Here is a 25,513-nt window from a genome sequence, read left to right on the forward strand (position 1 = left end):
GTGTTCCCATGCGCCTGCTGCCCATGTCCTTCTAGGTGGTAGAGGTCGCAGGTTTGGGAGGTGCTGCCGAAGAAGCCTTGGCGAGTTGCTGCAGTGCATCTTGTAGATGGTACACACTGCAGCCATGGTGCACTGGTGGTGGAGGGAGCAAATGATTAAGGTGGTGGATGGGGTGCCAATCCTGGATTCTGTTGAGCTTCTTAAACTTCTTGAGTGTTGTTGGAGCTGCACTCATCCAGGCAAGTGTTCCATCACACTCTTGACTTGTGCCTTGTAGATGGTGACAAGCCTTTTGGAAGTAAAGAGGTGAGTCACTCGCCACAGAAAACCCAGCCTCTGACCCGCTCTTGTTGCCACAGTATTTATGTGGCTGGTCCAGTTAAGTTTCTGGTCAATGGTGACCCCCAGGATGTTGATGGTGGGGGATTCGATGATGGTAATGCCATTGAATGTCATGGGGAGGTGGTTAGACTCTCGCTTGTTGGAGATTGTTAGATCCGTGTGTTAATGGAGACACGGAATGCAGGAGTTGATTTAACAAGTGTTTACTGAACAAAGTCTGGAGGTGAACTAACTACACAAGACGCTATACAGGCTTATATGCCCGAGTGGTCACTACTGGTACTACAGTCTACAGGGGCTTCAAAAACATAGTTCCTCTTAAAGGTACATACACTACAATTCCTCCCCTTTTAGATAAATAGTACATAACATTTTAAGTAATCATTAAATAACATTTTTACAAGAACAATAATCTACACATTTGCTGAAGTTAATCAATTACAAATTCAGTCTCTCTGGAGGCTTCCTGACTCGGTCCGGATAATACCTCGGTGGTGTAGTAGGTTTCGGTGGTGTAGTAGGTTCTTTTGGCAAGGTCGATTCGGCTTCAATGCCAGTGTCGGGTTCATCCGGTTCCAGTATCACCAGATCGGAGGTAGATACTATGGGTATCTCTGCTTCATCACTAGGCATATAGAGTTGTGGTGTAGGTTGTTCTTTTTCAGATGACTCTATGATCTGGTCAGCATGGCGCCTTATTATGCTTTCTCCAATGTCCACGGTATACATCATCGGTCCTAGTCGTGTGCAAATAGTTCCAGGCTGCCATTTCTCGGTACGGTAGTCCCGGGCCAAAACTGGTTGACCTATCTGGAAGGTTCTAGTTGGCCTTTCATTCATGCTTTGAAATTGCCAGTTCTCTACGTCCCTTCTGACATTTGGCTTGACCAAATCCAGCCGGCATCTTAGTCTTCTATCGAAAAACATCATGGCGGGGGTTTGGTTTGTAACCACATGTGTTGCATTCCTGTACGCAATCAAGAAGTTATCTACCTTATGTTGTAGATTTATGTCTTCATTACCCATGGCCTTTATGGCCTTCTTGAAGGTCTGGACAAACCTTTCAGCTAATCCATTGGTGGCAGGATGGTATGGGGCAGACGTGTAGTGCTTAACCCCATTGTTTTTTAAGAACTTCCTGAATTCTTCGGATACAAATTGTGGTCCATTATCAGAACAGATCTGTTCAGGCAGCCCATTCCTGGCGAATATGGTCCTTAATACTGTGATGGTTTTTTCCGTGGTGGTGGAGGACATCTTTATTACCTCCAGCCACTTGGAGTGGGCATCCACCGCGATTAAGAACATTGAGTCCATAAATGGGCCAGCAAAGTCGATATGTACCCTTTGCCATGGAGATGAGGGCCACTCCCATGGATGTAGAGGGGCTTGTGGTGGGGCATTTTGGACCTTCTAGTATCCTAGGCAGCTCTTGTTCATTTCTTCGATGTCTCCATCGATACCTGGCCACCACACAAACGCTCTGGCTAAGTTCTTCATTTTCACTCCACCCAGATGCCCCTCGTGAAGCTCCTTTAGCACTTTATCCTTGAGTTTGGGTGGAATCACCACTCTGGATCCACACATCAAGGTTCCTCGGCACACTGACAGCTGTTCTCTTCTTTGCGAGAATGCTGGCAACAGTGGTTTGCCATGTGCTGGCCATCCCTTCACCGTTAAATCGTAGACTCGTGAGAGAGTCGGGTCATTTCTCGTTTCCTTTTCAATGGTAGAATTTGTCACCGGTAGACATTCAACTATGGTCGAGTGGAACATCTCCACTGGGTCCACTGTAGGCGCCTCTTCTACCATTGGCAACGGTAGGCGCGATAACCCATCAGCATTCCCATGCTGTTTTGTTCCTTTGTATTCTATGTCATATTGATGTGCCCCTAGGAAAAGGGACCACCTCTGTAGCCTTTGCGCTGTCATAATGGGAACGCCCTTTTTAGGGTTGAATATGGAGACGAGGGGTTGATGGTCAGTCAACAAGGTAAATTTTTGTCCGTGTAGGTAATGGTTGAATTTCTTCACGCCCCACACCAGGCTGAGTGCCTCTCTGTCGATCTGGGCATAGTTACGCTCAGCTGAGTTCAATGAGCGTGACGCAAAAGCTATCGGCCGCTCCGAGCCATCAGGGAATCTATGCGATAATACCGCTCCCACGCCATAAGGGGATGCATCGCACGGCAGTCTGATTGGCAGTGATGGGTTGTAATGAGCCAACACTTCCCTGGACGTGATCAAGCCTTTGCATTTATGGAAGGCACGTTTACAGTCTTCGCTCCATTTCCAAACTACTCCCGTTTGTAGCAGTGCGTTAAGAGGGTGCAGAACCATTGACAAGTTCGGTAAAAATGTATTAATCCCAGGAACGACCTTAATTGTGAGACATTTTCAGGCGCGGGGGCTTTTACGACCGCTTCAATTTTTTCAGGTGACTTATGCAACCCTTCTTCGTTAATGACATGGCCACAATATACTTGTTTCTTGAAAAATTCGCACTTGGGGCGATTTGCTCGTAGGCCCCGTTCTCTCAGCCTCGTGAGCACCTGCTCCAAGTTGGCAAGGTGCTCGTTGTCGTTTTCTCCTGTTACAAGGATGTCGTCTAGGTAGCATTGAGTCCCCGGAATCCCTTGCAGGACTTGCTCCATAACTCTTTGCCAGATAGCCGGAGCTGATGCCACTCCGAAAACCAGTCGATTGTACTGGTACAGGCCTTTGTGTGTGTTTATCGTGAGATACCTTTTAGAGGCCTCCTCAACCTCCATCTGTAGATATGCCTGTGCTAAGTCAATTTTGGTGAAACGTTTCCCTCCGGATAGTGAGGCAAAAATATCTTCTATCCTCGGAAGAGGATACTGTACCATGTGAAGAACAGGGTTTACAGTCACCTTGAAGTCCCCACAGATGCGAATTTTTCTCTGTTCTTCAGATTTATCATTATTCAACGTTTTCTTCATGACCGGGACGATGGGTGTTGCCCACTCGCTCCAATCTACCTTGGATAACACGCCTGCTTTTTCCAAATTCTCCAGCTCTGCCTCGATGGCTGGACGAATTGCGTATGGCACCGGCCTTGCCTTAAAAAACTTGGGAATTGCCGCATCTTCCACTTTTACTGAGGCGGTGGCACCTTTCAGGGTTCCTAGTTCCTGTTGAAACACTCCTTTGGCTTTAGCCAAGATTTCTTTTAATCGTCCAGGTATGACGTCATCATCATTTTTTTTCTTACTGGTCACCGTCAGTGCCTGAATGGAGTGCCAGTCTAAACGTATCTTTCTGATCCATTCACGTCCCAACAACGGTGGACCACCATCTTGCAGAACGTATAAATACAACTTCTGTATTTCCTTTATTTTCCCTCTGGGGTATACTTTCTGCCCCGTATATGTCTTCAAGATAATGGATGTGTCTTTCAAAGGTATATGCGGAAATAGCCGCTCGTAATCCCGCCGACTCATGACGGTCAGAGCTGATCCTGTATCTAGCTCCATTTTGACTGGGGACCCCGCTATCGTGAGGGTAACCCAAATGGTCTGTAATCTTCTTTGGCAATTACATTATGTAATTTGAGACAGCTTAGTCTCTTGTTTCCGGAGTCGCTATCGCTCTTCTAGTCTTCGGAGCTACTGTCCGTCATCATTTGTACTTTTCTGTACTTTTCCTTATTGACATTTTTAATGTCAGCGGATTTTTTTCCAGATCTGCATACACGTGCAATGTGTCCCATCTTTCTGCATTGCCTGCATGCTTTGTCCTTGAACCAGCAGTCCTTCTGGTCATGGGTGGATCTGCCGCAGCTCTCTTGAAACCCCGTGTCATTTCATGGGTGCCGAAGTCCTGTGGGTTTTGCTGTGCCTCTGCAGCTCCTCTTGCTGCTGCTTCGTATGATACAGCCACACTGAAAGCCTTGTCCAGTGTCAAATCTTTCTCAGAAAGTAGTCTTTTCTGTGTTCCTTCGCTTAGGAGACCGCAGACGAATTTGTCTCGTAGAGAATCTGCCAGTCCTTCCTGAATTGGCAGTGCTTTGACAGCTTTCGTAATTTGGTGAGGTAATCAGCGTTACTTTCATTCTTGTGCTGATTCCTCCTGAAGAATTTGAATCGTTCCGCTATCAGCAGCGGTGTTGGGTTTAAGTGCTCCTGTAAGGTATCAACAATCTCCTTAAAATTCTTGTCCATCGGTTTGGCTGGAGTGATCAAGTTTCATAACAGCCCGTATGTCCTTGCGCCCATCAGATTTAGAAGTACCGATGTCTTTTTATCATCCGCTACTTCATTCGCCTTGCAATATACCTCCACTCTTTCCACATATGTTGTCCAATCCTCTATATCACTATCGAAAACAGTAATATTGCCAGTCTTCGGCATCCTGAAAATCAAAAATGGTGCCTCCCACGCTTTTCCTTCTTCCCCGCCGAGTCAAGATGGCGCCTCCCGCGCTTTCCCGCCGCTGCCGCTGCTGCCAACGCTGTTCTCCGCGGTTCCCGTTGCGACCTGCAGCTTTTCGCGGTATTTCTATATATATATATTTTTTTAGATATATCTTTTAAATAGTTTCACCTTACTTGGAGAACCGTTCCCGTCGTGGAGCGGACCCTCTGGGACTTTCCCCTCCCGCTGCTCGGTCCGAACGCCGACCTGCTTTGCAGCACCGGCCACCTCCTGAGTGTTCCACCCTCTGTCTCTCTTTGCTTCTGCTTTCCGACTCGCTGCCTGGCCCCGCTGCAGAGCCACCCGATCGAGCCCCAGCCCGCCGCAGCCCAGGAAGGATCAGTGCACTACCTGCCACCAGCCCGTTTAGCTGGTGAAACCACAGTTTTTTTTTCTTGCTTCTACCTTCGTCTGAGGAATTGATCTCCTTGAGGTGCTGCCAAATTGCAGGTAAGTTCATTTCTAACTCGTCGCCACTGTTAGATCCATGTGTTAATGGAGACACGGAATGCAGGAGTTGATTTAACAAGTGTTTACTGAACAAAGTCTGGAGGTGAACTAACTACACAAGACGCTACACAGGCTTATATACCCGAGTGGTCACTACTGGTACTACAGTCTACAGGGGCTTCAAAAACATAGTTCCTCTTAAAGGTACATACACTACAGAGATAGTCATTGCCTGGCACTTGTGTGGCACGAATTTTACTTGCCACTTATCAGACCAAGCCTGAATGGCAGACCCCTTATTCTGAGACTGTGACCCCTGGTTCTAGGCTCCCCAGCCAGGAGAAACATCCTCTCTGCATCTACCCTGTCAAGCCCTGTAAGAATTTTGTATGTCTCAATGAGATCACATGAGGGGACATGGAAGTGGGGGCTCCTCTCAAAACGCTCACACTTCTTCCCTGTTGCCGCACCCTCAGTCAGAGCCCCAGATGCCTCCTTGGACAGCGATGGCCGAGTCTGCCTCTGCACAGTCGCAGGAGGAGCAGCCTTTGGCGGGGCCATCACAGGCGGCTGCCAAAAGTGGCTAAGCAGTCGCAGCAGGGAAATGAGCAAGCTGCCTTTAGTTCTGCTGAAGCCACAGGGGTAGCAACTCGTAGAAGCACGCGGAAGAGAAAGATGACACACAAGTAGATTCACAAGGGTAGCCACTTTGGTGTTTTATTCAATGTTTATGTAAAGTTTCCATTAATGGGCTGTCAAACATAAAAATCTTTAATTTCACCACTTTCTGCTCTTGGACAGATTCGTGTGCACCTTTGGAAGTGGCTTAGTGAGTTGCAGGTGAGACATAACGGTACCTCAAGCAATGGTGGTGAGTGTGAAAGGAATGGCTTGGTCATTGTAGGGATGCTTTATGGTGTTGGTGTGGGGTGGTGCCAACCTGGCACATCATGTGGCAGCCACACGGGTGTATTGCGTAAAGTTATGTAAATCTGGCCATGATGAGGCCGTCCCTGGCCTCCCAGGCACCAATGTGCTTGGATGCTGGTGGGATCTGGCCCGCAGGTTCCTCCAGCTCCTGTTCTTCCTCCTCCTCCTCGTCTTCTGAAGAGGCTGTGCGCTCAGTGCCTCGCTCCTCATGCAGCGCTAATCCTCGTTGCTGCGCTTTGTTGTGCAGGGCACAGCAGACCATGACGATTCTGGAGTCCCTGGCTGGTGCGTACTGAAGTGCTCCTCCAGATCTGTCAAGGCATCTGAAGCGCATTTTGAGCATGCCTATTGTCTGCTCTATGACACATCTGGTGGAAATGTGGCATTCATTATATCTCTCCTCAGCCTCAGTGCTTGGCCTCATGAGCCACGTCTTCAGCGGATAGCCTTTGTCTCCAAGCAGCCAGCCGAAAATTCTGTTTGAAGGAGCAAAGAGCTGAGGGAGGGTGGACTGGTGCAGGACGAAAGAGTCATGACAGCTGCCAGGGAATTTGGCGCACACATGCATGATGATTTTCCTATGGTTGCAGACGAACTGCATATTGAGGGAGTGGAAGCCCTTGCAGTTGACAAAGACTCCTGGGTTATGATGGGCTGCCCTGATGGCCACATGTGTGCAGTCAATGATGCCCTGCACCCGTGGGAAGCCAGCCAGAGTGGCAAAGCCGAGCACCTGCTCAGTAACACTGGCTTGATCGGTGGCAAAGTTGACATAATTGGCTGCCTTGTTAAACATGGCATCGGTCCACCTGGATGATGCATCTGTGGGCGGCCAAATGCGAGATCCCGCAAATGTCTGCTGCAGATCCCTGGAACGAGTCTGAGGCGAAGACATTGAGGGCACTGGTGACTTTGACAGCCACTGGTAAGGTGTGTCCACCCACTCCTCTGGGCTGCAGGTCTTGCTCAAGCAATGTGCAAATGTCTGTGACGACCTGGCGCGATAGCTGGAGCCTCCTTTGGCATTGCTGCACCGTCATGTTGAGGAAGCTCATCCTCTGCCTGTATACCCTGTGTTGGGGGTATCACCTATGACGCGGTGCAGCCCTGCGCTGATGCCCTCATCCTGTGCAGCATCAGGTGGTTGAGGAGAAGGTTGATGGTGTTGTTTGTGCTGCTGGTCTGCCTGGTGCTGCTGGTGTTGGGGCTCATCGTGGTCAGATTCTGAGGACCAAGGTGAGAGAGTATAAAGGGCACCTATGCTGATGTAATAGATGACAGGTGAAGTAGAGATGAGAGAAGCAATCTGTCAATGGTGAGATAAGTTCTTCCAACGAGGTGACACTGGATGGAGACTTAGCTGGAAAGACTTGCAGCCAGCAGAAAGCTAAATCTGTGCTGGGAATGCAGTCAGGAACAGCTTCTGCCTGAGGAAAGGGATCAGCTGTCAGGTGGGAGCTTTTACAGTATATTACACGCTGTCAACTAATCAGCTGGAGCAATGGCCACTGAACTCCCACCTCAGGTTGGCAGATGTGGTTCCCGAGCTGCATGTTTCCTGTGGGCATCCGGGTAAGTTTGAAAGGTAGGATTAAAAAGGCACTTAAGGGTCTGACAATCTTAATGATTTGAATTAGGTTGCCCGCCTCTGCCATTTGGGTCGCTGCTGCGCTGGCAGACGGGCCTGAGGGAAAGGCTTGTGGGGGCGGGATGACGGTGGGTTCCTGATCCGCTCCGACTTATTTCAAATTTCCCATCTGACCCACCTCCGATTGCGCCCGCACGGACCCCAGGCAATTCCGGTCGTTATCTCTGTTTCTCTCTCCACAGATGCTGCCTGACCTGTATTCTGTTTCTGTTTTTACTTCAGATTTCCAGCATCTGCAGTATTTTGCTTCTGTGGAAAAAAAATTATGTCAACATTCAAGATTAGATTGGATAGCTTGATTATGGAAAAGGAAAAGAGGATGAAGTGATATAGGCACAGGGTTGGCAGATGTGATTAGGACTAGTTGCTTGCTTGGAGGGCAAGTGGCGACGCGGTCTGTTTGGTCCGAATGGCCTATTTCCGGGTTGTAACTTCTATGTATTTCTATGTACTTTCTGTAAAGGTGGTGACGAATTCAAAAGAAAAAATCTTAATCTATCATTGAGCAAATATGTTCTTTTGCCATCTCCTTTGGTGTTGTAAGATTACTTTTTTCTCTTGTTCAGCATGCCAAAGGCTAAGAAATCAAGTGAGACACTAGTTATTTTCTAACATTAAAGAATTTAATTTGCCATACAATGCAACAGTTTGTACCAGAAAGAAAGTAGTAACTTTTTATACAACCTTTATTGTAGCGAGGACAACTCAAGACAAAGAATTGATCAGGTTCTGTGTCCTGGGGAGAAAATGAAGGTTATTTTCCTATGGTGTCTGGTTCTGATGGTAACCGTGGTTCTCCTGAAAATCCTCGTAGAATGAGTTGCTTAATATGGCTTCCTCTCCAGAATCTGCTGTTTAATTATCAAGCATCAAAGAATCTCTTATTAGTTTGCTGGCCTTGTCTCCTCATCTCTGCAACTGCCCGCATTGTTTCTTCTTATAAGTTACTTCAGGTATAATCTTACGACAGCTTCTTTTCATCTTGCTAACACATACGTTTCCCTCTCTCAGCACCCTTGACAATGTGCACCCTGACCTCGGTCAATCTGACAGCTGTGTGTTTTAACCAGGAAAACCCGGGCTTCATTCCAAGTCCATTATTTCAGTCTTCTTTAAAACAAGTATGAAAAGTCCAAAATCCTTCAGTGTCTGCTATAATTATTCACAGTGGCCAGTTTACATTATCACTATTGTTCTACATCACCCTTTTTCCAAGTGACTCACCTTGATGTCTTAAACTATGCAAAGTTGTGCAAAGGCAGTGTGCAGGAATTCAGATTTCACCTCTTTTGTTAGATAAGAAAAATGTCTCACTGCTTGCGTCATATTTAACCTTGTACAGTATCACTAACTGGCATGAGCCTTTACATAAGTCATTTACAGTTATTTCCAGATCCCCAATTATAAGTATGGGAAGGCAGATTCCATTGAAAACTGTAAGTGAATGAATGTCTGATGACTGCAGTACCCCAGTCAAAGGAACTGCTCTTTCTTCCTATTTATACTGTAAGATTCGCAATTTTCAGCAAAAATCACGCAAGAAAACTGGATAAAATAAGACTGTTTATTGACCAAAGTAAGCTTGCACAGAAAAACCTTTGATAAAAGGGCATACAAAATGGCCGCCAGGCCCCGTGATCAGTTTATGAACCATTTTATTTCTGTTACTGCAAGCCAGACAGGCTTGTGGATTGAAGACAGTGAGCCCACGAAAGCCAGTCTCTGGGAACCGAAACTCAGAGCAACAGCATACATATTCAATGGATTATAAGTACAGGATGGGGCCCATCAAGATATGGGCGGACAATGTAAAAACACTTATACCCATTTATCGTACAAAGAAAAAACCGTTTAGCAGCCATCAAGGAAAATGTCCGGACCGATCAATATGCGAACCGAGCCACGGTGACAATGCAAAAGACATTGAAAGACATTATCGGCCAGGAAGGCCAGTTTAAGTTATCACCGGCTCCGTTACAAGACAAAGCGCCCCTGCAGAGATTTCTGCCCGCCAAAATTAATACAAAGACAGGACTATGATTTGGCGGGAGATAAGACTGTCCCAAAAGAGTATAACTATGGATTGAAAGTCCATCTAAGTTACTTCGGACTTCGGGTTACTTGAACAACTTCTTCTTCACTGCCACGGCTTCTTGTTGGGCGACTTCAGGCTTCCATTTCTTCAAGAACTTTCTTCTACGAGGAACGAATGAAGGGCGGACGGTGCCCGGATCGGCGCCTCTTCCACTTCGGCAGATCGATGAAAACGTTTTCGTCTTTTTAAAGACGGACGGTTTCGGTAAAAGGACAACGTGGTCGGTGTTCAGCCAAATAAGGCTCGGCCACGACGAGAAGACGACGAGGGTGGCCCGGGTACTGGGGTCGGGAGATCATCGATGACCCAGGCCGACGGAGAAGAAACCCTCTGGAGAACCGGCGATCGATGCCACAAGATTCTCCCATGTGCATAACCTGCATCTAGGTCTGCTCCATGAACAAAAACCCACGATTGTGGATCTCAACCTTAACGAGCGCTCATCAAGGCTGGGTCTACCCCACCGCCTCGAGGGAGGAGAGAATATCGACTGCGCCAGAAGTTTCCAAATCCACGTGACGACGGAAAGCGGTGCCAAAAAGGCTGCAAACCCCCTTTCTCGCGATTTCGAGAGTGGTGAGCATGATCCCAAGTTCCCCAGGTCGAAACTTAGTTTAGGTATAGGGGAGGGAGTTAAGGGAAATCGTAATGTGTTTCCCCTTTTACGATGTGCCGTGTGTTCCCCATTTCCATAGAGTCAAGTTCATAAATTTGTGCATGATTGTAGTAACTTTAATCTGTGCCTATGACATGTATTTTGTAATGCTTCAAACTGTTTAAAAATAAAAGCATCCATTTCGTGCTATTCAACCTGGTCTATTGAGTTCTTTCTCTGCACCTAAGTCCAAGGTCTAGAACCGTAGGGGGAGTGGGTCGAACCACTCAAGGGTAATTATTGCATGAAGCCTGGCAGGAGACCAGAAAGAGCAAGAGAAACCCCCTACAGAAATGGCGACCGCGGCAGGACCTTGGCAGCAGGAAAGTAGTGTGTTAGATCAAGATCTGAATAAACGAAATGTGATGGATGAAAGAATAGCAGATTATGTTTTCGGAAAAGTCAACCTCACAAAACAATGGATATCTGATCTACTAAGGGATAGGCGCCCGCTAGACGCAGCCATCAAGTGGACAGCGGGTAGAGAGCATAAGAAATCTGTAGAAAAGGCGGTCTGGCTGATGTGCTACAAGAAGCAAGTCCAGCTTTTGGACCAGGTAGTTGCAGCACAGACAGTCCAGATCAACGGCTTGCTTAAAGGCGTAGAGGAAAAGGTTGCGGGAGGTCAAAAACTGATTGAATCGCTTGACGCGCTGAACCAGGAACGCCGCTCTGTAATTCGCTGCCACGAAACCCGGGTAGAATATTTAAAATGTCAGGTCGTTGAGGCCAAGGCCAGTGAAGGTAGAATGAGAGAGAGGTGTTCCCGTCTAGCCAAACAAGTAGATGCCCAAGAGGAAAAGCTCCTGGGAGCCAGGGCAGCATATAAGATGGCCATGGAGGATAGATCTGAGAACACCGACCACAGCACTTGCCGCCGGGAGCTAGAGGACCTGAGAAAGGCCCTAGCGAAGGCAAACGGGTTGGTGTGTCTCATAAATCCACCAGCGAGTCAGCTGTTGCTAGCCAAGGAATCCAAAAGACCGATTCCACAAGAGGCAGTTGGGGTACCAACCCCCGAACCTTCTGCGCCTCCTGCCTATGAGGAGTCTTGGACTCCGGGACAGGAGACGGAGACGGTAGAGGAAGAGAGCCCTGAGGTAGAGCAACCCCAGACAGTAGAGTCGGGGTCGGCGCCAATGTGTCCAACGAGACACCGGAGGATCGGTCCAAATGAAGAAAATGGCGATGACGGACCCCTTGAGAGTCAGATCATAATGCCTCATAGCGCACGACAGCTAAGAGAGATGATAAGTCACATCCCAAAACTCTCCAAGTCAGGAGATCCCTCCGTGCATTTCAGGGACGTGGAGCAGACCGCAGCAGTCAATGACTGCGACGGGGTTGAACAGTCTAAAATGCTGCTGTTCTCCCTGGACAGTTCGCTCCTCCAGTGTCTCCCTGACGAGAGCAAGAGAGGGCACAGGGACTATGAGTTGCTACGGGATGAGATTCTGGAGATCATGGGAGAGGGGGACGGAACTCCGTTCCTCCGTTTAGAAAAGACAGTGCAGCTAGAGGGAGAACCCCCACGGGTTTTCGCCGACAGGTTGTGGCCAGTGTATCGGCGCAGCTGCCCGGGCGGGCCGGCCCGGGCCGGGCTGGATGGCGAACAAAGGGCTCACTGGCTTCGGTGCCTGGTAGCAGGTTGCCTGCCAGTAGTGAAGGAACAGGCCAAAGCATGGTTTGACCCCACTAACGCCCGCTCCACGGAGGAAGTAGTACTAGATCAGCTCACGATCAGTTATAGAAACAACAAGGGCAAGAAAACGCCTGTTGTGAAAGGAAAGGTGCATGAGGTGATACCCGCAGCCTCTGCTAAAAAGGAATGGCGTCAGGAGGGAAATCGCCATCCCCAAGCAAATAGCAGTTGTTACGGGTGTGGGAAGGAGGGTCATTGGCGCAAGGACTGTAGGAATCCTTGGAAGGATAAGAGGGAGAGAGCGTTCGCCGCAGCCCAAGATCAAGCCCAAGCCCGAGTCGCCAACGGCCCGAGAGTTTACCCAACACCAGCACAACCACAAGTGCAGGCCGCTGCCCCAACACCAGTCCAGAACCCAACCGTAGCCTCTGCCCCGAATAAAGGGGGTGGTGCGGTTGTGGACCCCGCTGCGATCGAGTCAGTCTTGGAGACTATGCGGTCTCTGATGACCTGGCAGGGGAAGGTAGCGGTTGCTAACAGCCCTATCGCCCCCGAGACCCCAGCCGAAACACCTAAATGACTGACGCCCGCGCAGCCCATCTACTTGTGTCCGCTCCGCTATGACGCTTGGAGAAGACCTGTGGTGGAGATGGAGGTGGAGAAACAAAGGGGTAGTTACCTGTTGGATACGGGAGCTTCGTGTACCGTGATCCACACGGACAAACCTTTTGCCTCACCTCTGTCCGCCCAGGCTCCATATTTAGTAGCGGGTTTCACAGGTAGAGCACAGGCTGGCGCGCACTCCCTCCCGCTCTCCATTCAGTTGGGAGCGCTCCACACCACATGGACGTGCATCCTATTGAAGTGGAAAGAGGGGGGGGGGAAAGGCATCCTCGGGGCTGATTTCTTGGTGGAACACGGGATCCTCGTGGACCTGAGAAATCACTGTCTCTGGGGAGCCGAGGGCGGTTTAGGTAAGGTAGTCGTAATCCCGGGGAAGGAAGAAAAGGGGGCCCTGTGCACTATGAAGCCATCAGGAGGTTACGATCTCGAGCTCATGATAACAAACGTCCCAACGGACTTGCAGGCGCGTGTGTCAGAAAATCTGACCGCGTTCGCCACCCACAAGCACGACTGCGGGAGAGCCACTGGGTTCGAAGTCAGCGTAGACGGGGACCCCATGATCCGACCCCAAAAGCAGTATAATTTCCCCAAGGAGGCAGAACCCGACATGGAGACAGCAATATCTTCATTGGTACAGCAGGGCGTGTTGAGGACGATAGCCACCCACGTGAACTCCCCATTATGGCCGGTAAAGAAACCGGACAATTCGTGGAGAGCCACGGTGGACTATAGAGTCCTCAATAGTAATATCCCAGCCTGCGCGCCCACGGTAGCAGCAGTTGCAGACTTAATAGGGAGTATTCCAGCATCGGCGACCACATTCACGGTGCTGGACATCTCGAACGGTTTTTGGTCCATTCCGCTGCGGCGGGAGGACCAGTACAAGTTTGCCTTTACTTTCAAAGGGCAACAGTACACCTGGAACTGCTTACCACAGGGTTTTCACAACAGCCCCAGCATTTTCCATCAGTGCATGGCGGGGAGTTTGAAAGAGTTCAGCCAGCCCAACCAGATAGTGCAGTATGTGGACGACTTAATCCTGTTCACAGATACAAGGGAGCAGCACGGCCCACTGTTAGCCGAATTGTTGGAACTGTTAGAAAGGAAGGGTTTCAAAGTAAACCCAAAGAAAGCCCAGATCGGCCAGCAGGAAGTTAAATTCCTGCGTCTGGCCATCCGCGCTGGGGAAAGAGCCATAGATAAGGCCAGACGGGAATCTATACAAGATCTGCCGATTCCCAACACAGTAACGGGTGTAAGGTCCTTTTTGGGATTGACCGGGTACTGCAGAGATTTCATCGAGGACTATGCTGCCACAGCGGCCCCGCTACTTCGACTCTTACACAAGGGAGTCGAGTGGTCTTGGGACGAGGGGTGCCAGGCAGCATTCGAGAAGTTGAAAAGAGATCTGCAGACCGCGCCAGCCCTAGGGGCCATAGATGGGGGAGAGGAGTTCTTTCTGGAGGTAGCCGCTAGTGGGGACAGCCTGAGCGCAGTGCTGCTCCAAGAGCGGCACGGCAAGCTAAGACCAGTAGTTTATTCCTCCAGGGTGCTCACGGATGTGGAGAGGAGTTTCTCCAATTGCGAACGGCACCTCCTGGCCACGCATTGGGCTGTGAACAGATCAGTGATCTTCACAGGGACCTCTCCCATTACGCTCCTCACCCATCACACCCCCACGAAGATGCTTCTGGACGGGAGGATTAAGGATGGGACCATAAGCAGCGCTCGGATTGCGCGCTGGACCCTCCTCCTTTCCCAGATGGATCTCAAAGTTAAAGGCCTCTGCGCGCCAAGGCTCGCAGCCAATATGGCATATCCCGGGACAGCCCATCAATGTTCCGTAGAAGGGGTATGGGAAGTTAACATAGGTTTACGGGCCGGGATACATCCCACGGGCCGCGAGATCTACGTAGACGGTTCTAGCACTGTAGCTGACAGCAAGCGACTCACAGGGTGTGGAGTTTATGACCCTGCGGCAAACATTGCCCTGGCAATTAAGCTCCCCAGCACTATGAGCGTGCAGCAGGCTGAACTGTCCGCGGTGGCGTACGTGGTTACCCACCCCGAGATTTTCCCAACCCCATACACGATTTGCTCAGACAGCATGTTCACGTGCAATTCGTGTACAGAGTACCTCGCCATCTGGTCCCGACGCGGGCACACGTCCGTGGACGGGCGGCCTTTAACAGTTAAGCCCTTGCTGGAGAAGATCCTAGCAGCTGTGGGGGAGAAAGGAGAGGTGTTCATCCATAAGGTGAAGGCTCACTCCATTACAGAACCCCGCAGTCAGGGCAACCAGCAGGCGGATGCGCTAGCCAGGGAGGGTGCCCGCAACGGCATTCTCTGGGACCCATACGAACCCGGACCCGTGGCGGCGATCCAAGGCAGGGAGGGAATTCCCGGGAACACAGGGGTGACACCGCCCCCAGACCTAAAGACCGTCCAAACCCTGGATCCCGCCCTAAAAGCAGTCCTAAAAGCCATCACAGAGGGCAAACAGGTAGAAGGTCCGTACAGTACGGCAGCCCTCACAGTCAAAGAAGGTATGCTGTTCCGAAAGGAGCAGTGGGTTGTGCCGCAGCAGCACCGAAGGGAATTCCTGCAATTGGCCCACGAGGGTCCAGGAGCGGGACACCCCGGACCTGAGGTCACCTGGCAACGGGTGGAGCAGGCGGGATGGTGGCCGGGACTTCGGGACGATGTCCGCAAGTTCTGCGCAAGCTGTCTTGTGTGTGCTGCTAACAACCCAGACCCCCACAAAAGGAAGGTGCCCATGGGGCACAGCAGGAGGGTAGAGGGACCATGGCAGTCGATTCAGGTCGACTACATAGGGCCCCTGCCCGCCGCCCAGGGAGGCTATAAGTACTGCCTTGTCCTGGTAGATGTGTTCACCAAATGGGTAGAAGCCTTCCCGTGCAGAACAGCTACGGCACTGGGTACTGCTAAGATCTTGATTCGGGAAGTGTTCTCACGGTGGGGACTCCCCCGTTTTGTAGAGTCCGACCAAGGGAGTCAGTTCACCGGTCAAGTAATGCAGAACGCCCTCAGGCTCTTGGGCATTGAGGGAAAGTGGCACGTAGCATACAATCCCCAGTCATCCGGGATTGTTGAGCGTATGAATCGGACCCTCAAGGAAAAGCTGAGGAAAGAGACAATGGGCTCGCCCCAGAAATGGGCGGAGGTCCTGCCTTTAGTCCTCATGGGGATCCGAGCCAGCCAGTCCAAAAGCACGGGGTATTCCCCGCACGAGTTAATGACTGGAAGGATCATGCGAACACCCACCCATGTGCTAGCCCCGGTGCTCACTGAGGGCCAGCTCCGAGAGGTGAAACGGGACAAATTCGCCCAAACCCTCTTGGAGCGCCTGAGACAGATTTATGGGCAGGCGGCTGGGAACATGGGAAGACAGCACCAGGGAAATAAACTGTTGTTGGAACCTCGGAAACAACAAGAGTGGGTAGTCGGGGACCAGGTCATGGTCCGAAACTACGCCAGGGTAGGGAGTTTTGAACCACTGTACATGGGGCCATACAGCATTGTAGACAAAGCCAGCCCCATGGTTTATGCAGTGAAGACGTACCAAATGGTTTCACATCAACCAGTGTAAACTGTTTAAACCGGGTACACAAGGGCCACCAAAGGGGACCAGGTCTGAGAACAAAGATCCTCAGCCTGTAACAGAGTCACAGACCACACAGGCTGGAGCAGTAGCCTGCGTGAAGGGAGAGGCCATCCCATTGGAGTGGGAGGTCTCATCTTTTGAATGGGATTTAGGCAGGGGAGAGCCCGAACAGCTCAACCTCGCTTTAGACCCAATCACGGAGGAGGAAGAGTCAGAGGACGGCAGTCCCGCCCTCGACTCAAGCTTGGGGGAGGTAGGGAGTGGGGGTGGAGACTCGTTACCTGTAGGGACAGGTGAGGTGGAGTCGGAAGCCACAGATCCCGACCCCGGGGGGGCGGAGCCTGAGGGAGGGGAGCTGGAGCCGGCAGCTGTGGAGGAGCCACAGGCTGTAACGGTAACAGTCACGACCCCAGGTCCATCGGCCCCGGGAGCCCAACCCAAAGCAGCCCCTCGTAGGTCGGCTCGAGCGCCCCAGCCCAGAAAATTTTGGCCAGATTCTCCCCATCCTCCCCAACCACGGTTTAAAGCAGCCCCAGGAAGACATGATCCCCGTTCAGCAGCGACAGGCTGCGGGGGATCAAGGCCAAAGATCAATGCAGCCCCACCGCAGGGTGTGGCACACGACAGACCTCACAGGGATTCGGAAAGCCGCCCCATGGAGGGCGGCGCTGTACATAAGTTAAGATAGGTAATTATGGTCATAGTTTAAGGAATGTAAAGTATATGGTGTTAAGAGTACAATTTTGAGGTCTGCCCGGTATGTGTGTTTGTTAGGGAGCGGGGTCCAGGAACCCGCGCGTCCAATTAATTTAGGCCAGCACCTATCGGGAGCCCGGCTACATCATTTTGTTGGTTACAGAAACCTGGGATACGATGGAAAGGATTGTCGTCGCGTTCATGGCGATCGGGTGCGGGTGGGCCTACTGAGGCCGCACCAAGGACGTCATCATTTTCGGGTGCTCCGGGGACACGGCCCCCATCGCAACGGATGGGACGGGGGAGCGAGAGGTAGAGGAAACCGCCACCTACTTCCACCAAGGGAGATGGCCAGGTTGGCTGGGAACGAATTCTACGGAATATTCCAGCAATTTCGGTTTTGCCTACCAAGAGACTTCATTAACGTGCCCTCGAGTGAGGATCCTAGCGCCCAGAGTCAGCGTCACCGTGGGAAAGAGGATTTGTCTGGTGTGCAATGGGAACGTACCACCAAGGCGATGGTGGTGGCTACAAAAGCTGGGAAAGGACATGAGAAACTCTACGGTCGAGTGGGAGCGACTGGGTAATAATACCCATCGGACTATTACGGGAACTCACGGACAATTACGTGTGTGTTGGGACAAATGGTGGGAACCGGATGAGGGAATATATGTCTGTATGTGGGGTTCGAGACACGTCTGCCCCAAGGGCGTGTCCATCTTCTTCCAGAGGCAGTGGCAGGATGAAGGGAAGGGGATGAGATGGGATGTTAGCACTCGAGCGTGCGGAGCCCCATACTCCCCTATTCCGGTGAACGCCACTGAACTCATCACCCGCCCACGCAAGCCCCTGCCCACGCTTCCGGTAGCACTAGCCCAGAAAGGAGGGTGCCCAACCACCACCAAGGGACCCGGGAACGGTTTAGTATTGGTACCCACCGGTCAGGTGCTGTACCAAGGGGTACACTACGCGGTGGCCTCAGTGATTTTAAATCTCACTGAGGTAAGATTGCCGGAGTGGTGTCCCAAAGAAACGGAACAATTATACCAGGTCCTGTTAACCAGTATGTTTAGACAATTTTACGAATTTGACTTTGCCGACATCGACAGAGACAAATTATACACCACACCGCCAGAAGTTTTGGATCGAGTCGGGAGGCAAAGAAGGGGTACTGTAAATGACATATTCACTGCTTTTAATACCGGGACATCTGTTGTCAACGCTCTAGATAACGTGGAGCTGCAGACACAGATCAACGGTTTAAAAGCCCAGTTAAGGAACATATTGACAGACGAAAACAAGGTCGTGGGTTCTGAGTTGCATGAGGACCAGGCCATGACACTACACTTTAAGGACATAATTGCTGAGCTGGAGAAACACGCGAGAACGGTAAATGCACTCATTAAGGAGGATCGGAATGCGTCCGATCAAGCTGCGCAAAATGAGGCCTGTGTGCTGTACGGGGCGTGGTTATTGGGCGAGGGCCGCAGTAATCTTGAGGATTTAAAACAGGGTTTGGTCCCGTCCTGGATCAGCAACAAGCACTTGCAAGCGCTCCACCCTTTTGAGAATGCATTAAGCCCGTGCCAGCTCAGACTAGCCGCAGAAGCATACCCAGTTCCAGTGGACTGCGGACATTCAAATCACACTATTATGGGAATAGTAGTAAGAATGCCGGTGTTGGGTCCCGCAGCAAAGCCCGCCCCGGTATACAGAGTAGAGAACATTGGAGTCATTCAGGGGGGCGCACACATCTGTTACGCAGTGGTCCCGCCTTACCTCATCAGATGGGAGCGTACGATGACAGGCACCGACCTCTCGGGATGTCGGAGCCGGGGAGCACACATCATCCTGTGTCCCCAGCACTTGAATGCCTTTTTGAAACCACAGTGCGGGTTCAGAACCGCTAGCGCGAAGCCGGTGAATTGCACCATGGAGGCAATGGCAGAGGACCATGTGCCCCCACAGGTAGCATATATCGGGGGTGGGACATACTGCGTCACCACTGCAGCGCCTCAGTACCGATATGGACAACACGAGTGGTGTTCGGTCGGTGATAGCAGTTTCTGTTTCAAACCCAGGGCCGAGGTTCAAGTGGCACAACAATGAATTGTTCCCATTCCTGCGCCCTCCACCGTACACATCACTATCAAAGAGAATTTCACAGACTTACAACGATTTGTCGCGCATTTTGGTTATGCCATTCCCCCTCTTCCCGAACACCTCACCAAGATTTTAAAAGCCGTTATAATTTCGCAGAAACATTTCTACACACTGGAGCAGAAGACTTTAGAGATAGGAAAAGACATATTGGACATAACCATCCCACCATGGTGGGACTTGTTCACCAACATAGAGGTCCCCGCCTGGATTAGAATAGCATCCCATATCCTAGTAGTATGTCAGGTTTTGATTGTGATATTTTTGCTCTTCGTGCATTGCAAAAGAGGCAAACGCCTCCAGAGGCACGAGAACACAGGAGAATGGAGAGAACGCTATGTGCGAATGGGGGAAGCAGATACCCCACTCTAAGCTGCTAGTATAAGATTAAGCGTCCCTCCATTTAAAATTTTTTTTTTTGTTTTTTTTTTTTTTGTTGTTGGTTGTTTTGGGTTATAAGGAAATAAGTATTGTTATGTTATTAGTTGTTCTTAAGTTTTTTGGATTAATAAAAGATGCATGCAGATGGCGCAAAAGGGTATCAACCCCTGCCTATCTGACAGGTGAAGGTGTTATAGTTTAAGATTTGCTGTCTATGATTCCAAATGTGCATGAGGTAATTTTCATTTTCTCCGGAAATGGGAACTGCATGTGTCATGAGGGGCATAGATAGTTAAGTGCCAGGAATGTTTGGATGTGGGGAATCAGGGAAAATTTGCTCATCAAGGATTATTGATACTTTAAGCAAGCTATCAGTATCACAGGGGGGCCTGTAAGATTCGCAATTTTCAGCAAAAATCACGCAAGAAAACTGGATAAAATAAGACTGTTTATTGACCAAAGTAAGCTTGCACAGAAAAACCTTTGATAAAAGGGCATACAAAATGGCCGCCAGGCCCCGTGATCAGTTTATGAATCATTTTATTTCTGTTACTGCAAGCCAGACAGGCTTGTGGATTGAAGACAGTGAGCCCACGAAAGCCAGTCTCTGGGAACCGAAACTCAGAGCAACAGCATACATATTCAATGGATTATAAGTACAGGATGGGGCCCATCAAGATATGGGCGGACAATGTAAAAACATTTATACCCATTTATCGTACAAAGAAAAAACCGTTTAGCAGCCATCAAGGAAAATGTCCGGACCGATCAATATGCGAACCGAGCCACGGTGACAATGCAAAAGACATTGAAAGACATTATCGGCCAGGAAGGCCAGTTTAAGTTATCACCGGCTCCGTTACAAGACAAAGCGCCCCTGCAGAGATTTCTGCCCGCCAAAATTAATACAAAGACAAGACTATGATTTGGCGGGAGATAAGACTGTCCCAAAAGAGTATAACTATGGATTGAAAGTCCATCTAAGTTACTTCGGACTTCGGGTTACTTGAACAACTTCTTCTTCACTGCCACGGCTTCTTGTTGGGCGACTTCAGGCTTCCATTTCTTCAAGAACTTTCTTCTACGAGGAACGAACAAAGGGCGGACGGTGCCCGGATCGGCGCCTCTTCCACTTCGGCAGATCGATGAAAACGTTTTCGTCTTTTTAAAGACGGACGGTTTCGGTAAAAGGACAACGTGGTCGGTGTTCAGCCAAATAAGGCTCGGCCACGACGAGAAGACGACGAGGGTGGCCCGGGTACTGGGGTCGGGAGATCATCGATGACCCAGGCCGACGGAGAAGAAACCCTCTGGAGAACCGGCGATCGATGCCACAAGATTCTCCCATGTGCATAACCTGCATCTAGGTCTGCTCCATGAACAAAAACCCACGATTGTGGATCTCAACCTTAACGAGCGCTCATCGAGGCTGGGTCTACCCCACCGCCTCGAGGGAGGAGAGAATATCGACTGCGCCAGAAGTTTCCAAATCCACGTGACGACGGAAAGCGGTGCCAAAAAGGCTGCGAACCCCCTTTCTCGCGATTTCGAGAGTGGTGAGCATGATCCCAAGTTCCCCAGGTCGAAACTTAGTTTAGGTATAGGGGAGGGAGTTAAGGGAAATCGTAATGTGTTTCCCCTTTTACGATGTGCCGTGTGTTCCCCATTTCCATAGAGTCAAGTTCATAAATTTGTGCATGATTGTAGTAACTTTAATCTGTGCCTATGACATGTATTTTGTAATGCTTCAAACTGTTTAAAAATAAAAGCATCCATTTCGTGCTATTCAACCTGGTCTATTGAGTTCTTTCTCTGCACTACTGTTCTCTGCACCTAAGTCCAAGGTCTAGAACCGTAGGGGGAGTGGGTCGAACCACTCAAGGGTAATTATTGCACGAAGCCTGGCAGGAGACCAGAAAGAGCAAGAGAAACCCCCTACAATACAATTTGCGTATAAATTCAAATGATTATTTTTTTCATGGCAAAATCTTTAATTATCGGTTATCTTGACAAGTTCAGCACATTATAATACCAGTGTATGGTGCCATGAAACAAAGAAGAAAAAAAGATTTGTATTTATATACCTTATCAGATCTCTCAGAAACACTTGAAAGTGCTTCAAATGCAATGAATTACTTTTAAATGCAGTGACTGTTGTTATGCTACATTGAATAAGACGTTAAACCGAGGCCCTGTCTGCATCCCCCAGCCGACTCGGTTGAGCCAGAGCAAGACCTCAAAATGATTCTGGCTTTAGATCAGGACAGGGCCACACACAAACGTGCCAAAGCTGCATTATCTGGGCTATAGGGCAGAGACAGACTCAGAGAAAGCAGAGTTCTTCAAAGATCACCTCTGTCCTGTCCACACCAAATTAAATCACATCAGAATTCAACAGTAGGTGGGGGGGAAAAATGCACCATTACTTCCACACAAAACCAGAGTGTTCCAACCTCTTGAGCACAACCTCTGCAAGTGCTGGAGAAGATAATGCACCAAAGGCCAGTGAAACTGCCTTGGCCCAGCCGATTACTGCTACTGAACTCCAGCTGAGGCTAAAGAATGGGCGAGAGAAAGACCTGGGCAAGGATGGCATCACTAAACAAATGCTCAGCGAGGTTCCCGATGGAATGACGGCTGTGACAGCTGAGACCTTCACCAAATTGTTAGTGTTGGGCTACTTCCTGAGATGCTGGGAATCAGCTGTTGTCCATAAACTGGGCAAAGATTCCGATGACCTGTGCAATTATCGACACAACAATCTGCCTGGGAAAGCTGCTGGAGCGAATCATTGCGCACTTCTTCCAACCGCAGCACGAGAACATTGATTTCGTCAACTCCTTTATTAGCCGAGGCACAGAATATAAGAGCAGGGAGGTTATGCTTGTACTGTATAAAACACTGGTTAGGCCACAACTAGAGTACTGTGTACATTTCTGGTCCCCACATTGCACTAGAGTGGATACAGAGATTTATGAGGATGTTGCCAGGACTGGAGAATTTTAGCCATGAGGAAAGATTAGATAGGTTGGGGTTGTTTTCTTTGAAACTGAGGAGGCTGAGGGGAGACTTGATCGCGGTGTATAAAATGATGAGGGGCCTCGATAGAGTGGATAGGAAATGACCTATTTCCCTTAGCAGAGGTCAATAACCAGGGGAAATAGATTGAAAGTAATTGGTAGGAGGATTAGAGGAGAGTTGAGGAGAAATTTTTCATCTTGAGGGTGCTGGGGTTCTGGAACTCATTGCCTGAAAGGGTGGTAGAGGCAGAAACCCTCATCACATTTAAAAAGTACTTGGATATGCACTTGAATTGCTCCAACTTACAAGGCTACGGACCAAGAGCTGCAAAGTGGGATTAGGCTGGATAGCTCTTTTACGGCAGACACAGACATGATGGGCCGAAAGGCTTCCTGTGCTGTAAATTTCTATGATTCTATGAACTCAGGCCGAGTAGGGTTCAGGAGTGGAAGGAGCACCAGTGACAACTTGCTATAACTATCAGTGTTAGGTCCGTGGTTCAGTGGATAAATAATTACACGGATGCTGTACATAAACAAATAACAAGTCTTTACTGGAGGAGGGTAATCTCTAGACTGGGGTACAGAGGCATGCGCACAGCTTATATACCGGTGTGGTCACTGCCGGTACTACAGTATACAGGAGCTGTAAAAAGTAGTTCTGACTTGAAGCACATACACTACAATTCCTCTATTTTTAGATTAATAATACCCCCTTAATATTCAAATAACAATTACATTTTTACATGTACATTCAATAACAAAAGTCCATTTATAGATTCAGTCTTTGGGGCGGCTTCCTGACCCTTTCGGGATAGCGCCTTTCCAGAGGTTCTTGTTCTTGGTGCAGAGGCGATTCTGACACCCTTTCATCGGGTAGTTTATCGGGTTCCACTGCTACCGGGTCTGAAGTAGATGCTACCGGTATGTCGGGTTCATCCCCAGGTACTCGAGACATGGGGTTGATGCATTCCTGTGATGCTAAGATCTGATCGACGTGGCGTCTCACAATGTTCTCCCCGAAATCCACTGTGTACATTAATGGCCCCTGCCTTGTACATATCGTTCTGGGTTGCCACTTCTCTGTTCGATAGTCCCGGGCCAAGACTGGTTGCCCTACATTGAAGCTCCTTGTCGGCTTCTCGTTGATGTGCTGGAATAGTTTGTCCTCAACATTTCTTCGCACATTTGGTCTGAGCAAGTCCAGACGAGATCTCAACCTTCGGTTAAAGAACATCATGGCCGGGGTCTGGTTGGTAACTGCATGTGTCGCGTTTCGGTAGGCTAATAAGAAATTGTCCATCTTATGCTGTAGTGGAATTTCCTTGTCGCACATGGCCTTTATCGCCTTCTTAAAGGTTTGTATGAACCTCTCAGCCAATCCATTGGTGGCTGGATGATACGGGGCGGATGTGAAATGCCTTACCCCATTCCTTTTCATGAATTTTTGGAACTCGTCGGACACAAACTGTGGTCCATTATCAGAGCAGATCTGCTCTGGCAAACCGTTTCTGGCAAATATGGTCCGTAGGACTGCAATCATTTTCTCTGTAGTGGTTGAAGACATCTTTATCATCTCAGGCCACTTTGAATGAGCATCCACTGCTATTAAGAACATTGAGTCCATGAATGGACTAGCGAAATCAACGTGCACCCTTTGCCATGGAGAGGAGGGCCACTCCCATGGGTGTAGAGGGGCATGTGGTGGTGCATTTTGGACCTTCTGGCATCTTAAGCAGCTCTTAGTTAGGTCTTCGATTTGTTGATCGATTCCCGGCCACCACACATAAGCCCTAGCTAGGCTTTTCATTTTCACTCCCCCCAGATGACCTTCATGTAGCTCATTTAGCAATCTCTCCCTTAACTTGGGTGGAATCACCACTCTGGATCCACACATCACTGTCCCCTGGCATACTGACAGCTGTTCTCTTCTGGATGAGAATGCTGGCAACAGTGAGTCGCCATGTGTTGGCCATCCCCTCACCATCAATTCATATACCCGTGACAGCGTCGGATCATTGCGGGTCTCCTTCTCTATATCCGCGTTTGTTACTGGCAATCGTTCAATTATCGACAAATAAAATATTTCGATATGGTCCACTGCTGGTGCTTCCTCCACAGTAGGCAGTGGCAGGCGCGATAGCCCATCAGCGTTCCCATGCTGTCTCATGCCTTTATATTCTATTTCATATTGATTCGCCCCTAGAAACAGGGACCATCTTTGTAACCGCTGTGCAGTCATTACTGGCACGCCCCTCTTAGGATTAAAGATGGAGACAAGTGGTTGGTGGTCAGTCAGCAAGGTGAACTTCTGTCCATGCAGATAGTGGTTGAATTTTTTTACTCCCCATACTAGGCTGAGGGCCTCCCTGTCAATCTGGGCATAGTTGCGCTCAGCTGAGGTTAGTGACCGAGACGCAAAGGCTACTGGCCTCTCCAACCCGTCTGGGAATTTGTGCGACAGCACCGCTCCAATGCCGTAGGGTGATGCATCACATGCCAAACGAATTGGTAGTGCTGGGTTGAAATGGGCCAACACCTCTTTTGATGTGATCATTTCTTTACACTTCTGGAAAGCTCGTCTACGTTCGTCATCCCACTTCCATGGTACCCCTGTTTGCAGTAGGGTGTTCAGCGGGTGTAATACCGTAGACAAATTTGGTAAGAACTTGTGGTAATAGTTTACCAGCCCGAGGAACGACCTCAGTTGTGACACATTTTCCGGTGCTGCAGCCTTGACTACTGCCTCTATCTTGTCAGGGGACTTATGTAACCCCTCTTCATCGATGACATGGCCGCAATACGAGAT

The sequence above is a fragment of the Somniosus microcephalus genome, chromosome 4 (genome assembly GCF_052327205.1).
Source record: "Somniosus microcephalus isolate GS21.2 chromosome 4, FLI_Smic_1.0, whole genome shotgun sequence".
Classification (NCBI taxonomy): domain Eukaryota; kingdom Metazoa; phylum Chordata; class Chondrichthyes; order Squaliformes; family Somniosidae; genus Somniosus; species Somniosus microcephalus.